Source organism: Giraffa tippelskirchi, chromosome 2 (assembly GCF_054371585.1).
Source record: "Giraffa tippelskirchi isolate mGirTip1 chromosome 2, T2T-mGirTip1v1.2.pri, whole genome shotgun sequence".
NCBI lineage: Eukaryota > Metazoa > Chordata > Mammalia > Artiodactyla > Giraffidae > Giraffa > Giraffa tippelskirchi.
Genome location: NC_137276.1, coordinates 158475321 through 158488267, shown reverse-complemented (window position 1 = coordinate 158488267; position 12947 = coordinate 158475321). Strand labels below are relative to the sequence as shown.

Below are 12947 nucleotides of genomic sequence, written 5' to 3'. Positions count from 1 at the left end.
ATCAAAGACAAAAAACTGTAAAGACAAAAGTTAAGAAAGGCAAAAAGAGACATTGGGAAGGAGGGAAGAAGTAAGGGAGAGTTGGAAGGAGACAGTGAGATAGAAAGAAAAGAGAGAAAGAGGAAGAATGAGAATATGAATGTGAATAATAATAATCATAATTCATAGAAATTAGTCCCTCATTGGTCTAAAAAACTTTCTGCCATTTATCCACATCTAGTACCTTCTGGATTTCTCTAAATAAAAGTTCTATGACAATTTTGTTAAACATTTGTTAATATCTATCTTATTGTACATTGTATTATGGTTATTCTTAAACACTTCTCATTTCTATTTATCATGAGCACTTTAAAGACTTGAAGGAAAAGAAAATTTTGTTTTCTCTTTTATAATTCATTTTTCATTAATTACAATGCCATATAGAGAGCACAGACCTAGAAAATATCCCCTAAATAAATTAATGACTATAAGTCAAAAGAAGTATTCAAACAATTTCATCTTAATAATATAAAAAAATGATTTAACAGGCAGACATATTCAAGATTTTTTTTAATAGCAGGAGAAAAAAGGCAAATTTTCACTGGGTTTGTTCTTATATGAATCAAAAAAAATGTACTATTCAGTAATTTATTTTATTTTTACTTTATCTTATTTAATTTACAGTAATATTATTTATATTTATATTAGTTATAATTATGTTATTTGTACTTATTTTACTATAGTATTTCATTTAATTTTGTTATTACAAAATTACAAAAAATTATTACTAAATAATTAATATTTTTATTTGGTTTATTTTTTATATTTTTATTTATTTTATATGTTTATATTTATTATAATTTTATTAATTAAATTTTCATGAAGGACCAGAGACTTCATCAGAGTTATATAATTCGGAAGTTTTCAGTATGGGAATAATGAGCAGAATGAATGAGAGAACCACAAAACAAATCCATTGTGACTAGAAGAGAAGACAGAAGTGACAGACAAGAAGAAAAATAATAACTCTAGGCAAAGTGGGAAGGATGGTGATGGTGGGAGAAAAATCTGAAGAGAATCTATAACAGGAGGTGGAAAAAGCCCTTTTGAAATTATGAAGCTTCTCCTTTTCTAAATTTTCAAAAAGTATAATCAACTGACACATTATTTTCCTGAGACCAGATACACCAAAATCTGATTCTGAACCTTACTCTAACCTGTGATCAGGCTTCCAATTCTTGAAACAAATACACAATTATGTCAGTTGTACAGATACAATTCTATTAATAAAATACAGATACAAAGTGTTTCTCTGTGCCTTAAAAGTAATTCCTTGAACGGTGAATTCCCATGAGCTTCTGAAAGCTCCAATACAGGATGTCACTGTGGCAGTTTTGAAAGAAGTGAAAGGAGGAAACAGGTTTGATAATGGGGTAAGCCCCTTTGGACCAAGGGTTGTAAAATCCAACCGTGGCAATGACAAGAATGAGACAGTTTGAAAGATATCTCACTGACAAGAATCATGAAAATACCCTGCATTTGCATACATATTTCCCTCACATACCCTCCTCATTGAAATCACAGGCTTTCATTCAACAACCCACACTGAAGGGGCACTCCTGCATGCAAAGCCATCCCTCGTTTCCTGCAGATGAAAGAGGAGGAAGACACAGTCCCTGATCCCAAGACTCAGTCTTTCAGAATCTATGACTTGAAAGCAATTAAGTGAAAAGCAGAGCTAGATATATGTTTGGAGATGCAATTTCTCAAATAGTAATGTGTATAAAGATGATCTGCAGATCTTGGTAAAATAGAGACTCTGAATCAGCAAGTTTAGGGTAGGTAGGACCCCAGATTCTCTTTCTGGTTCACCCCCAGAAGTTGCTGGTGCTGCTGCTCCCCGAACCACATGTATATTGAGAAGCAACAGCCTAAGGCATAAAATGTAATTGTAAATAAAGAACTACGTGAACCTGAAGTTAGATGTGATTCCTTCTAGCTCATAGGTTAGAGAAGTTTCATACAGAAGACCCTGCACTGAAACAGGTGGAGAGGCAGAGGGAACAGATGTGTCTTTGTAGGTGGTGAGGACCAGAGAGATCACACAGAGGAGAGTGGGAGAGTGGAGAGGAAGGGACAAAAGGAAAGAGGAGAAGGAATTGTAAAAGGAGAAAATAAGCTGGGCAAAGTTCTGAAAGCAAAAAGTGCATGAGTTATTTGGAACAATACAAGATATCTATAAGACTAGAGGGTAATCTGAAGGAGAGCAGACAAGGAATTATGGGAAGTGGGCCATTTATGACAAGCCAGGGAAAAATGATGGAGTTCTTATATGGATTTGACCCCCTTTAGGGTGTTTTTTGTTGTTTAGTCGCTAGATCGTATCTGACTCTTTCAAGACCCCGTGGAGGGTAGCCTGCCAGGCTCCTCTGTCCATAGAATTTTCCAGGCAAGAATACTAGAGCAAGTTGCCATTTCCTCCTCCAGGGGATCTTCCTGACCCAGGGATTGAACCCAGGTCTCCTGCATGTAGGCAGATTCTTTACCACTGAGTCACCCGGGAAGCCCATTTTTTGGATAGGGTGCATACATTTAATCACCCATAAGGCAATTGGTGCTGTTAAAATAAAGCACATAGAATGATACATTCTAGAATTAGGTCTGGTCTAATGTTATTCATATTCCATATTTTTATAACTAAGTACCTAAATCATTTTTTAATGTAACTGCCTTCTGCAAATCATAGCCCATCAGCAGCTGAATGCCCTTTCGTCAAATGAGTTTGTGTAGAACCAAAACTAAATGTGATCTGCCCCAAGTTTCTTATGGGACAGGCATTCAGAACTATAAAATTAAGCAGTGGTTCAGTGGAATCACAAATAATCTGTACTTATTTTTTTAAAACTGACAATTTCCAGAAATATTTCATAATATAATGTGCTGTAAAAAGAAACTAAATGGGGCTAGAAGAATGGGTAGGGTTTGCACAGATGCCTACATGGAAAGGCATAGCACAGAGTCAATGCATGGTCACTCGGGGCAAGGGAATCCACAGGATGCAGGGTATTCAAGCAAGTTGCCTAACCCTAATGGGCAAATTCCTTGCCTCCTCTCCCAACACTATTACTAATAAAAAAAGAAGATAAAGGTACCTAAGGTAAGGGTGTCTAATAAATCCTCTATCAGCATTTGTTTCTGTGTCTGTCCAAATCAGTAAAATCTGTGAATATGTCATTATGGCTCTGTGGGATAGACTATGAATCTCATTTAGTAAGAGGTCAACTCCTTAAATAAGTCTGAACATACTGGAACACATAAATATCACCCATAAATATATAAATGGATGTGTGTTTTTACTCAGTCGCTCACTTGTGTCTGACTCTCTGCAACCTCAACAGTTGGTAACTCAGTTACTACACAGTGTCAGCCACCAAGGAAACACTCCAGAGCCAGTAACGGTGCTCTAGACAGCAACCAGAAACAGTTCTGCATCAACCAAAAAATAATCAGTCAACTTCGCTTATAGTACATTCCTCTTATCTTCACTCTTAACAACTTGGTTACCTGAGTCTTTAGGTCAAAGCACAGAAGAGTAGCAAATTTGGATGGAAGGCAAATCTTTTTATAAGTAGGCATGTTAATGGCCGTGGGAAAGTTGAAGTATTAAAAGCAAAGGAGGAATTCCCTGGCCGTCCAGTGGTTAGAACTCCGATCTTTCACTGCTGAGGCAGTGCATGTTCAGTCCGTGGCTAGGGAACTGAAATCCTGCAAGCCAGAAGGTGCAGCCAAAATAAATAAATACAGTTTTCCTTCAAAATGTTACCATTAAGTTACCAGAGGATTACAAATAATGCAAACAAGAGAACTAAACAGCAAAAAGAAATATAAAAAACAGTGTTATGGAAGTCTGAGGCCACATAGTATTGGAGCCTTAAATATTTCAGTAGGTGCTAGGGACATCATTATGCATGGTAAAAAATAATTGATGCTCAAATGATGGCCTTGACTTATTAATTAGAAGTGTAATTTCTCAGGATACTTGCTATAAGACAGCTAGCTGTGTCGTATGGAATACACTTTAGAAAAACATACCATTAATATTAAAAGTTATAAAATCTTTGATCCTAGAAGACCTGTGGAAGACCTTGGGGCAACCATCTCAAGTGACAGGCATAAAAACAAAAATACAAAGATAACATGACTGATCCAAGGTCAGCTTGTTGTTAGATAATCAGATCTATATTCCAGAATGTGTGTGTGTTCAGTTGCTAAGTTGTGTACAACTCCTTGCGACGCCATGGACTGCAGCAAGCCAGGCTTCCCTGTCCTTCACTATCTCCCAGAGTTTGCTCAAACCCACTCCAGTATTCTTGTCTGGAGAATCCCTATGGACAGAGGAGCCTTGCAGGCTACTGTCCATGGGGTCACAAAGAGTCAGATACGACTGAGGGGCTAAGCACACACACACACACGTCCATTGAATCAGTGATGCTATCTAACCATCTCATCCTCTGCCATTCCCTTCTCCGTTTACCTTCAATCTTTCCCAGCATCAGGGTCTTTCCCAAAGAGTCACTCTTTGCATCAGGTGGCCAAAGTAATCCAGGATAGATTGAATCTTACCCCATGTTTGTGGCTATCTCATGATTAAAAAATTGGTAATTAGGACTTGAAACTTAACTTTTCATAATGCTCCACATCCTAGAAAAAACTGAGTTTTTTCAGAGAGCTGAGGTTCTACCTCAAGAAACACTATAATCAGAATTGTCAAGGTGAATGGCCCTTGTAGGGAACTGAATATGAATTATAAGGTGTTGTTTTCCAAGGAAAATAGACCTTCTAAACCTAAGAAAGAAAGGTGTTATATGTCGGCCAGAAAGGGAGCTGCACAAAAGGGAACTTATGTACAAGATGTTCATCATGGGAGAAATAAGTCATACACATAAATCAAATCTCCTTGTCAGCATGTTCTTCCAGTCGCCAAACTATTGTTTGGAAGAAATCAGCTTTGAGAATCTGGCCTGATTCTTTTTCTAAAGACTCATCATTGCTAAATAAACTGAATAGGCAATGCATTTGAAAGGAAATTGCCCAAAAAGGCAATAGTTCAGGTCTCCCTGTAACTCTGGATAAGGGCCTTGGGGTTATTTACGCGTAAAACGAATGACTTAAACTTGATGATTTCTAAGCTTTCCCGTGGCTATGATTCATATTTCTAGTCAGGTCTTAGCAAAGGGGAAATCCGAATACCCTGTATTATCCAATACCTGTACAGATGAAGTTTCATGTATTTGCAGTAAATGCTTGTTGCAACAGAGTTCCTCTATTTCAAATAGAGGACAGATTTTCCTAAGCCTTACTCTATTCTTGTTTCTTTTTTAATTACCCCCCTCCTTATCTACCTTCTTATCAAGGTGACCTCTAGAAAGTTAGAAACGGCCTTGGAAGTCAAATAATTTTATTTGGGATACTATTCAGGAAGCAGAAGCCCAGAAAGGAGAGGTGACCTTCCTGAGGTTAATAGTTCACTTGTGAAATGTGAAAAGATGGCTTTTGATTCCCAGTTCAAGCTTTTCTCTGGTGAAGCCATGCTGCCTTCCAACTCTGAAAAATTACTAAGAAACATAACCATCCCATAAAATAATATCCCATTTATACTCCAGGAAAGTGTCATTTCTAATCAAGCAATGGTCCTATGTCAAAGGACGACAGCTACTTGGGCCCAGGAGCCGTGAGCCGGCTGCCAGGGGAGCTTAAGTTGTGTTTTCTTCCCACAACTTTGTAAAGATGTATGGTGTATGCGTGAATCTTGGCCAAGCTACCCTCAGGCAGTGTTGGACCAGGTCCCAAGACACTCTTGCAGCTATGACATTTTCAATGTGTTTATTTCTTATGGACAGCGGGGTTGGCCTGACCAGACAGCTGTGAGTTCCTGAAGCGTCCCTTTAAGGGATATGACTTCATAGTTTGAGTTACCCAATTATAATAGATTTCAGCAAAGCATACTTGAAAACAGTGTTACTATCTAAGCTGTGTCCGACTCTGTGACACAATGGACTGTAGCTCGCCAGGCTCCTCTGTCCATGAAATTCTCCAGGCAAGAATACTAGAGTGGGTAGCCATGCCCTTCTCCAGGGGATCCTCCTGACCTGGGATTGAACCTGGGTTTCCTGCCTTGCAGGTGTATTCTTTACCATCTGAGCCACCAGGGAAGCTCCAAGCATACTTAGCTATAGCATTTCTTTGAGGAAAAAAAAAGCTGAACTGGGTTGGACATTGGTAAAATCTTTTAAGTCTTGAAGGGAAAGATCATCTCATTTAATTGAAAAGCGCTGTCCATTCTTACACGCAGTACCCGTCTGAAGGACCCACTGCCAGTTTGGGTAACTCTCTTCTTATTCTTTCAAATCCAATCTGTTAATCAACTCCTGGACATTTTCTCGGAGAAGGCAATGGCACCCCACTCTGGTACTCTTGCCTAGAAAATCCCATGGATGGAGGAGCCTGGGAGGCTGCAGTCCATGGGGTCCCTAAGAGTTGGACACGACTGAGCGACTTCACTTTCATGCATTGGAGAAGGAAATGGCAACCCACTCCAGTGTTCTTGCCTGGAGAATCCCAGGGACGGGAGAGCCTGGTGGGCTGCCGTCTATGGGGTCGCACAGAGTCGGACACGACTGAAGCGACTTAGCAGCAGCAGCAGCGGACACTTTCTATCATTCTAACACTCCTTTCAGGAACAGAGGTACTGTCTCAATTCTGACATTAAATCAATTATCAATTCTGAACAGCACAACTTTCAGATTAGTAGTAAGCCAATTAAAAAAATTTAAATAAAAGAAAATGAGGGTGGGGGCAGGAGACTTGCACTCCTGTCATCCTGGCCTGCAAGCGGCTCTCCTTTGAAATGGCAAGAAGAAAAGGCTCTCAAAGACACTTTGTCACATGCTGCCAACTGCAGAGGGATTCTTTTGCAGGGGAAGCTTGTCTGATCTGATTCAGACTTGTTTCAGGGTGTGTCTCAGTTCTTCCAAGAGGTCTGCCCTAGGCAAGACCGGATTCATTAGTAATTGAAAAACAAAAATCCAGAGCTGGCAGCCAGGGGGAGATTTTTCTACACGGAAGTGCACCTCCCACGTGTTCTGGTCATAGACACGACTGGGCTGGTAAGAGGGCCCCACGGATCCGTGCCAGGCACAGACACAAGCTTCCATTCTGACACAAAGTGCTGCCAAGCGGGAGGAAACCACATCCTTCCTCAGCCTGAGTCCCCTTCTTAAATCGAGTAGTTGTTCAGACAGGGGGAAGCACAGTTGGGGGAAGGGGAGGCGATATCACTAGATGGTGTTCATTATAACAAGGACAAACCTTTATTCCCAAGATAAAGTTTCTAAGTGAATTCAAGACAGAATCTCAAAGCCGGAAAGGCCCTCAAATGTCATTTCAATTCAAACTTCTTTTTCCGATATTCAATTCTCCCTGTAATATCCTTGCCAAGTGAATGTGGGGGTGGGGGGTGGGGAGTGGTGGTTAAATATCTCTAGTGATGGTGACATTATCACTAGTTCACTTTTCATGTGACCTGAATGGTGTACGCATCTCGTTATGTCAAGCAAGACTCTGATCCCCTGGAATTTCTGCCTACCTGTCCTGGTTGAGGTCTCTGGAGCCATGTCAGGAACGTGCCTCTCTCTTCGATAGAAACCTTTGGACATTTAACCCAGTAGTTCCAGTATCTGAAAGCATCATTTTCAAGTCTCCACAGGGCTCCCAAAGGTGGGAGACTAGGGCTTTTGGAAAGTTCTTATTCCCCTACTCACCTCTCCAAACCTCAAAGTGAGAAAAGCATACTAAGGAAATGAAAATGCCATTAAAACAGGAAGAAGTGGCATCAACTCATTAAGGCACCTTCTATGCTACCTGGACTTGAAAAGAAATTGAAAAAGAAGAATGGAAAGCAATAAGAGGCCAGAAATGACCAGTGAACTAGCTCACCCAAGCTGGGTATCTAGCAAATTGTCAGACTGATCAGTGTAGCAATTAAACATCATTTACAAGATGCTCATGTGTGCGTAAGCAATGGGATGAGGTCCCAGGATAGAGGGGACACTGCATCACAGTGGGACAAAGCATCTAGCTTCAGCATGGGCTTTGGAATCCCAGAGACCAGGCCTTCAATCCCCAACGGCTGTATAAGCTTCTTAGCCAGACTGAGTCTCAATTTTCTTATCTGTGGGCGGGGTCAGTGAGACATCTCATGGAATTAGAGGTATGAGGATCACATGAGATAATTTTATAAGGCACCCAGCACATAGTAAACATTCCAATTCCTTAGCTACAATTATTTTTTCTCATTACTAAGAGTCTAGCTTTCAATTCTCCTAAATGTTCCCCTATATACTGTAGCAAATTCAGGAAGCAGAAAACTCACCTGTTGGGTAGAGAGAAATGAGGGCAATGCTCACGTGGGAGAACCAAAGCAGGAGAAGCAGTACATTAGAGCAGAAAGTACACTGGACTAGAACTTGGAAAGCCAGGTATAGACAGGTTTGACCGACTCTAAACCAGGGACATCCTTTTCCAAAGCCTATTTGCAAAGCCAGAGGTTTAGTCTCTCTGATTCTATGATTCAGTTTTCTCAGAGAACTCCTGCAAGTATTCCTTTTACTGGCAGCTAGAAAGCTTGATTTCTATACACGTCCTCCTGCTCCCTTGTGCCATGCATTAATAATAGCAACAACCCTAGATTACCTGAAGTATAGGACCTGAAGTTGTCACCCTAACTTGCTATGCCATAGGGACCCCTCGAGGAGAACAGAACACCGCAGAGGTGCACTGAAGGGAGGTTATAGCTTTTGTATGCACTTGCTGTTCACAGTTGAAATCTCAGTCATACAGTACTGAGTGTAGTGTGTGTTTTAAATGTCAAGATGAGTGACTGAGTTCTGCTGTGTTTTGACAAGTAAAAAGCCAGGAGATATGATTGTTAAACATGCAGGAGTATGTGCTTGGAACCACTGTTAGGGAAGATTTATGGAATGGCCTAATTCAGATTGTATGCATCTCCTCAGGATGTTAAGGTACCTGCTCAGGTATATTTTTGTAAAAGAGGCTTTCCTCTTCGCTCTATGTTTGGTGTTCTGTGCTTTGAGGGGAAGACAGTAAAAATCCTGCAGGAGGGTGAGGTGTCAGACAGCTGGAACTGTAACACCTGGGTTATAAGGAGCCTGCTCTTCAGATGGAAACAGACCTTGAAGGCAATGAAGTGCAAAAACCATGGACAGATTTAGAACAGAGACACAGTCAAACCAGGGATGTGTCCCAAGAAGATTAGCAGGCAGCGGTGCACAGAGTGAAATGAAAGGATGAGCGACAGAAAGGTGTCCATTGAATCTATGGAACTGCAGTGAGTGCTCTTGAATCATCAAGGGCTAAGAGGTCACTCGATGGTCATCACTACCTCTGAGCTTCAGTTTTCTCACTTACACTAATTCAGACCAAATTGACCTTGCAGAGTTGTTGTCAAATCAAATGAGATAATGGACATGTAAGTGGTTTGCAAATTGTTAGGCACTGGACCGACATATGGGAACACTCCTATTACCACTCAGTAAAACCAAAAAGCATTATTTTACTAAGTGAAAATAAATAAATTATAGAATCTTCCTCTCAAAATGATACTGATGTGGTTGCATAAGCCAATTTCATTTCCAACTATATACACACGTTCTCTTGCTCTTCACACACCATAACAGAAGCATTAGGGAGTTTTAAAGGACAGTTATCTTGTATGCCACAAGGACATTATAGTTGACAATATTAGCCATAGATCGAACTGGCTTGGCTTGCAATGTACACAAAGACTTTTTATTCTCAGGATGGTCCTGAACAACCTCTTATGATGACTCTGAGTCACCTCTCTCGGTGAGAACAGAAGAGAGCTCTGGGACTGTAAATTTTCTCGCTTGGATTATTATAAGAGAATGTTCATTCATTGCCCATCTATTCCCTTTCTAACGTCCAATGCTTTGACACTAATTGCCAGACCAATCTAAAACACAGGTCTGATTATTTCCCTCTCTTGCTCAAGAATATTCAGTGCTTCTCCCTGCCTCACAGGATTAAACACAAATTCCTCAACTGAGTATGTAAAGTCCTCAAAATATAGCCTCTACTCACCTTTTTTAAGCCTGATCTCCAGTGACGCCAATGTGCATATACCTATCTCCTGGTCAAACTGGGCTCTGACCAGTAAGGCGTCCAATTCCCTCCATTGCTTTATGTTTTCATCCTGTTTCATTTATCTGTAGTATCATTTGTGGTTCTTAATTTCATCAGATTAGTTCAACTGGAATTAAGTTTTCCAGAATCATCTTCTCTGTATGGTTGTGAGTTAGGGCTGGCCAAAAGGAAATGTGCATGGGATTTGCAGGGGAGAAGCAAAGCAGCAGAAGTTGCTTTGGGAAGCTCTGTCTAGGTACCTGGGTACTACTGCATCTCATGCAAGTTACTGCTGATTTGGTGGCTCACCTCCTAGGTGGGCGCTGAAGATAGGTCCACTGCTCCCTCAGCTCCTGCCAGATCCCTCCTTCAATTTCTTCCTGCCCAAGGCCAGGTATTTATAAAGCTCCATGGATAAGAGTATCATGTCCATCTGCAGGGCACCCATACAGTATAGTTAGATACACAGCAAGACAGTTAAGGGGGGCAGTGTAGTTTGTCCCATGGGCTCCAGGTGGCTTTCTTCCATTTCACAGCATTTCTTCCTGACTGCCTGCCTACCACAGGCAGAGGCAACGGATTTCTTTACTTGTTCCTTCTCAGGCTCCCTAGTGACCGCCCAATCATCTTTGGGAGCTTTCTTTGCCCCGCTTCTCCCACCATTGTGAGGCTAATTCTTACGATAAATTCCACATTCCATACCATTCATCCATATCATTTCTGCTTCCTTGGTCAGTCCCTAATGCATTCGTCATTCTTCATTCCTCCTCACCAATCTCTCTGTGTCCAAAATCTGCCTGTCCATCACTTCAAGATTCACTTCAAATACCACTTCCTCATAAACCCCTTCCTGAGTGACACAGCTGCTTCTTCCTTCAAAACATCAAAATATTTTACCACATATCTTTTAAAAGTTACATTATAGACTCTCAGGCTAAACTATTATACAAGTTGTATTATCAATACAACCTCTGGTGCATCTTTCTTTCATAATGATCTATAAATTCTTATTCTTCTGAAGTTGTGCTTATGTAGTTGCAAATGAATCTCCAAATCTCATCAAGGTTTTAACTACAGAAGGATCTCAAAAACTGCTTAGTATTCAAAAGAGTAAATGAATTATCCATACCACCAATCCCTTTTTAATAACATGGGTAAGGAAAAACTAATGCTACTGTGCATGGCATTCTCTCACTTATATGGAGATTATTTCTAAGCCACCTTACCTTTCCATTCTTTCCCTTAAAGAAGAGCCTCTCCAGTCTGAACCCAGCACTATTTATTCTTCCCTTATACATGGTTCTAGTAAAACTCATTAGTTGGCTCCCTAGCCTATAGAAAAGCAGAAAGAGCTAACTGTACAGAGCATAGAGAGATAACTGGTAGAGTAAGACATGCTAAAAACAAGAAATAATAGCAGACAATGAAAGAGAAAATTTATGAAAATCAGATTACACAAATTGAAAGGATACCAGTTTGAGGCCATTTAGTATATAAGTAAATGATCTCACCTCAATAAATTCTAAAGGAATTACAGTCCATCCAATAAACTGTCCTGAATCACCAATATTAAGTAATGTTACATATTTGAGAATAATCTTCTTTTGAAATTACTTTTAAAACAAACAAACAAAAAGTAAAATCTATTGAGATTACACCATTTAAAAATCCCATAGTAGCACTCATTCACAGAAAAAAAGGATTTGTTGTTTTTATTTTGTCATGCATTTATTCAACAAATGTGTAACGAGTGTCAACTATGATTTAGGTACTGTTCTCTAGTGTTTGTGTACCTTTGCTCCATGGAAATCATCAAATTTGGGAGAAGTGGGACCATAAAAATCACACCTTTTTAAATATCTCATAAAGACAGCAGAAAACAAAGTCATTATAAATCAGTACCACATTGGTTTCCTACCAAGAAGCAAGTAAAGGCAGCCAACAAAATAGGACGGAGTTCATTGTTGCCAGCTTCTTTCAGGGCGAAATAAACTGTCAACCAGGATGAAGCTTCTCGCCTTTCCCCACAACTGTTGCCTCATTTCTCTGCCAAACACCACTTCACTGCAGGGAAGGTCCCAGGAGACTCTAAAGGTGTTACAACCCTGCTCAGTTTGCCTTGGAAGAAAAGTGTGGCAAAAAACATTTGTAAGAAATATTTGTTTTTATCATCACAGCCCCCAATACACACAAGGAGGCAAGTGCGGCACTTTAAAATTTTTTCCCATAGTTCACAACTAAAATTTAAAACTCACATGCGTTTGAGAAAGGATTGAATGAGATCATGGAAATAAACCACTCAGCACAGCTCCTGGCACACAAGAAGCATTGGATCAATATTAGTGATAATGATTAGCAAGAGGTCCTAAATGCCTGGCAAGTTGTATAAATTAGCCTCATTAAGTGTTATCTAGGGCAAAATTTGAGTCTTTGGCTGTTTTTCCTTAGTCACCTAGAACACTCTGGGACCATCACTAGAAGATAAAATAATTTTACATCAAGCCAGGTTTGGCTGGAGACGGGCAGGATTAGAAGTGCTGCCTGCAGGGATGTTTGGAGGATAGAATCAAGGCAGACCTACAGCACCTTTACCCCATATTGTTCCTCATGACTGGGCCTTCTACCTACTGATGTGTCCTGCTGAGGGCAAGGTACCAGAATGGGTCCTGGAACAAAATTATACACTGATTATTTGATTGGATTTGGGGCTTTGATTTTTAAAGGAATTTAATAAAACTAGTGTAACT

General features: G+C 40.2%; 1 protein-coding gene across 3 annotated transcripts in view; it reads right to left on the bottom strand.

The window, feature by feature from the left end:
- Nucleotides 1-12947, bottom strand: part of IL1RAP (interleukin 1 receptor accessory protein) — a 137179-nt gene that overhangs the window by 110801 nt on the left and 13431 nt on the right. Inside the window, exon 2 of one of the 3 annotated variants that reach the window (XM_081537265.1) lies at nt 10510-10633. The exons of 1 other annotated variant lie outside the window; for it this stretch is intronic. The gene's annotated coding sequence lies outside the window, so the exon portion shown is untranslated. Of the gene's footprint in view, nt 1-10158; nt 10867-12947 lie in introns of those variants that run through there. One more of the 3 variants, XM_081537256.1, reaches the window with a different exon arrangement.